We start from the raw sequence: 5,000 nt of genomic DNA on the forward strand, positions 1-5,000 counted from the left end.
ACACACACACATACATAAATATATATATATATGTAACATGCACACTGACATTACACATGCTTCACTGGGTGTGCAATGTCAATGTGCTTGTTCAACAGAGTGTAAGCATCTTCAGAGAAAGGTTAGGCATAAGAGGAATCGGATGTGGTGTGCAAGAGAGATGACTGTGCTGGTATGGTCATGTGATATGTATGGACAAAGACAGCTGTGTAAAGAAGTGCTGACATGGGACAAGGTGGTGAAGCATGACCTTCGAACTTTGAGCCTCACAGAGGCAATGACTGGTGACCAAGACTTTTGGTGGTATGCTGTGCTTGAAAGGACCTGTCAAGCCAAGTGCACCCATGCTGATGGTACATAAAAAGCATCTTTTGAACGTTGGGCCTCACGGAGGCAAAGTGGCTGAGTCCCTTTTGAGCGTTGAGCCTCACAGATGCAAGGTAGCTGAGTTCCTCTCAAGCATTGGGCCTAATGGAGGCAAAGTGGCTGAGTTCCTTTTGAGCGTTGGGTCTCACATAAGCAAAGTGACTGAGTTCCTTTTGAATGTTGGGTCTCATACAGGCAATGACCAAGACCTTCAGCGTTATATCATGCTCGAGAAGAAGACCCATCAAGCCAAGCAAAATGGAGTCGTGGTAGATACCAGTGTCACGCAAATTGGCACTCATGCCAGCATGGACAACAGATGTTAAATGATGTGTGTGTATATCATCATCATCATCATCATCATCATCATCGTTTAACATCCACCTTCCATGCAGGGTGGGATGGTTTAACAGGAGCCGGCTAGGCAGAAGACTGTACCAGACTTCTGGAACTGTTTTGGCAGGATTTTTACAGTTGGATGCCCTTTCTAACACCAACCACTCAGCAGAGTGGATGTAGTACTTTTTACGTGACACAAGCACAGGCGAGGTCAGTTTTGGCAAGTTTTTTTATGGCTGGATACCCTTCCAAATGCCAACCACCTTACAGTGTGGACTGGATACTTTTTAAGTGCCACCTGCACTGACAGGGTCACCAAGTACTTTGCATACATACACATGTGTGCACACATATTGGGTCATCCCATAAATAATGCGACTTTTTCAATTGCATGAGCTAAAAGTCAAGGGGAACGGGATAAACTATCTGCATCAACTTGCTATAAAAGCAGGTAGTAATTTTACCTTGTCCTTATTCTTAGTGTAAGTTTTGAAGAGTGCAGTTCGATTTTTAACAGTTATTTTTTCAAAGCTATAATGGAAGTGACAAAGGAGCATATTTGGTATATTTTACTTTATGAGTTCAATAAAGGCAACAGCTTTAAGTGTGAGGAATATTAATGCAGTATATGAGGATCAGACAATAAGCATAAGCCAGTGTCAATGGTGGTTCCAGAAATTCTGAGCTGGAAACTACAGCCTAGAAGACAACACTCATCCTCAAAGATCTGTAGAGCTCAATAAAGACGTCCTGCAAACCCTGGTAGAACAAAATCCCACTGTAACTGTTGAGGAACTAGTAGAGAAGCTTGGATTTGGTCATTCAACCAGTCATTCAAGTTAGCTCTAAAAGAAAAATGGCTGTCTTTGGTTTCAAAATGAAAGGTGCTCTTCCATCAGGATAATGCTTAGCTATATACTGCAAGGATGACATTCCAAAGGCTGGGGCAATTTGAATGTGAAACATCGCCTCAATCCACCATATTCACCAGACATTGCCCCATCTGATTATCATTTATTTCACGGCTTCAAAATCATTTGGACAGAAAAAATATGAATTCTGTAGACGAGGTCAGAACAGTACTGGAGGAGTATTTTACATTACAAACAAGTGAATTTTGGAAGAGGGGCCTTGCAAGTCTACCAGATAGATTGAAGAGCATTATAGAAAATGAAGGAGAGTATAATATAGATTAAAAAAGAACTTTCTTTATTTTAATTTTGAAAAATAAAAGAAGTATGAAAAAGACTGCATTATTTATGGGATGACCCAGTATACATGTATATATACACATATACTTAAAAGGTCATTGGTTATGGCCAGTCAGAGAGTAACCAGTGTGGTTTTACACCTATTAAACTCAATGGCTGTAGGCACATAAACTACAGCTTGAGATAGGGAAAAATCTTGGTCAGTTAGTCTTATAAACAAAATAATCCCAAAAAGAAATACTAATGTTTGACGATATTTCTGTGCAGAATGGAGTTATCTGCCTTAGATTGGTTCCAGTTACATCTGAAAAGGGTCAGCGTAAGGACAATTACTTTTCACTAGTTGGTAAGTAGGAGATTCCACATTTTCAACACAAATTTCCTCTGAGGAGGGCACCAACTAGAAGTTTCTTTTTTGAAGTCTAAGAAAAAACCCAGGTCAAGTGAGTTCTTCAGGATTGTTCAAGTCTCAGCCAAGCAAAGTTTAGATCATTTGCTTTCAGTAAGGTACAGCCCCGCTTGTTCTTGGAGCTTCCATTTAATTATGTATGGCATACTGTCCTGATTTAAACGCAATACATAGCTGGCCAAGGACGTAATATTGTGCCTCTCTGGGATTTATCTGTGATTGTTAAGACACTGCTTGAAGGGATCTTCTGTAGCCCAACACATTTCCGTGTCTATGTCCTTGCACTAATGGTGTTCCTGTTGCTACCATTATTGCTGCTATTGCTGTTGTTACTACTGGACACATTGCTGGTGCATCTGCAGTTGCAACTGTTCCTGCTGGTGTCACTGCCACGGTTGCTGTTGCTGCTGCCATCACTTCTGTTACTGTCGGATGTGATGTTGGTGTTGTTGTTGCTGTCACTAGCACCACTGTTGTTTCCACTGGATGTGTTGTTGGTGTTGCTGTTGTTGTTGCTGATGCCATTGGTGTCACTGTTGCCATTGCTGCCAGACAGTGCCCTAGCCTCAGAGTTGCATTGCCCCAACCTCATCCCACTAGGCACTTATATTTAAACCTGCATGAGCATCCTGCCTCTGTGGAGTTTAGGGATGACTTTATGATGGTGCTTCCTTTTGTGGGTGTTAGGACCCAGCATAAAGGCAATGCAGTCCTTAAACCCTTTGGCTGCCTAACCTCATTGTAATAGGGGGCTGCAGCATTGAAAATCTCTTTACTCAGGGATAGGTTCAAAATCCCATTACTGACACCCTTCTCTAGGTTTTTGAACATGATAGTTGGGTGACAGGATGCTGTGTTAATGTATGACAACCTTTTGTTTTGGTTTGCAGTGGGACCCGTATAAAGAGGTACCAAGGTCTAACATAATGTTTATAAAGTTAACAAAGATTGGTATCAGTTGTCTTAAAGCAAGAGAGCTAAGGGTGCAAATTGGGTCCTTACTCAGCCTATCTAGGGTATGCCCATTAGTGCCTCTAGAGATGGTTAAAGGGACTTCTCTTTGTATAGACCAAAAAGGACTGATGGGAACCTCTTTGTTAAGGTGTTCAGTATATAAAATCCTATGAGGTAGCAGACATCCATACTGTCGAATACTCCCATCACCACATCAAAGGAGCATACTGGGTCAGTTTGTTTGACCCAGACCAAACCTTTATGCATTATTATATCTGTATCTCTGTTACAAACATTAGTAAAATTCCAAGAAAGCATAAGAGCCTTAACTAATAACCCTTTCAATATAGACAGATAAAAATCTACTATATCAAATTGGGTGAATCTTACTCTGCCTCTACTGTGGTTAGATTTAAACCATAAAATAACTTCATTGGTATTATGCCATAAGGAGAGATTGGATGCCTTCTTTATGTCAGCATTGATATGTCTCAGTATATGCTCGTTCGCCAGCACAATTTCTGATTTAGCTGGATTTTTGTGTGATGTTATTCTCTAAAGGCCTATCATATGTGCAGGTGTCTGCTCTATATAGGCTTTTTGTTTTGTCAGAGAACAGTAAAGCCCCATCCAAATTTTTTAGTAGATGTATATTGGAAAAAAGCCTGTACTGAAAAGGGCTGGAGGGTTACTGAATTTCATTTTGGTGATGATGCTCAGTAAGATGGGCTTCTTTCAGTTTCCTCTACCAAATCCACTCACAAGGCTTTGGTCAGCCAGGGTCTACGAGGTTCAGCTGAAAAGTTTATAGGCTGACCAACATACTCTCATGGAATGTGACCAAATAAGGTTTATTTTTCAACATTGTCCTCCTTGTGTCCATACACTTCACCAATCAGTGTTGCAGTGCTTGGATCCCATTGGGGAAGAAGCTTTCATCCTGTTGATCAAAGAAAATCAACAGCAGATATGACATCATCATCACTATGATGAATTTTTAGTGAAATGAATCAACCCCACTGCTTATGTAGTTTTTTAAAAGACTGGTCAGCATGGCTGCAGTCTAATGACTGAAACAATTAAAAGACTGAAGATAAAAGATAAATATGACATAGGTGCAGGTGTGACTGTGTGGTAAGAAGCTTGCTTCCCAATCACATGATTTCAGGTTCAGTTCCACTGCATGGCATCTTGGGCAAGTGTCTTCTACTACAGCCTAGGGTCATCCAAAGCCATGTGAGTGGATTTAGTAGATGGAAACAGAAAGCCTGTTGTGTGTGTGTGTGTGTGTGCGTGCGTGCATGCGTGTGTGTGTGTATGTGTGTATGTGTCTGTGTGTGTGTGTGTTTGAGTCTGTTTTTGTTCTCCCATCACCGCTTGACAACTGGTGTTGGTGTGTTTATGTCTCCATAACTTAGCTGTTCAGCAAAAGAGACCGATGGAATAAGTACACCAGGCTTAAAAAATAAGTCTTGGGGTTGATTTATTCAACTAAAAAGGCAGTGCTCCAGTATGGCCACAGTGAAATGACTGAAACAAGTAAGAATAAAAGAATAAGAATGATAATCTGCGAGGGAACTTTTGTATGGTTACTTGAATTGTTGGAAAAGAAAATCACATCTTGAAATTACTCACTACCCTTAGTAAAGAGCATTTTGAAAAAAAGTTTGTATTCCATGTTTTCGTATTTCATGTTGTTTACACTCTGTGCTGTCCTGTGC

Source organism: Octopus bimaculoides, chromosome 16 (genome assembly GCF_001194135.2).
Source record: "Octopus bimaculoides isolate UCB-OBI-ISO-001 chromosome 16, ASM119413v2, whole genome shotgun sequence".
Classification (NCBI taxonomy): Eukaryota; Metazoa; Mollusca; class Cephalopoda; order Octopoda; family Octopodidae; genus Octopus; species Octopus bimaculoides.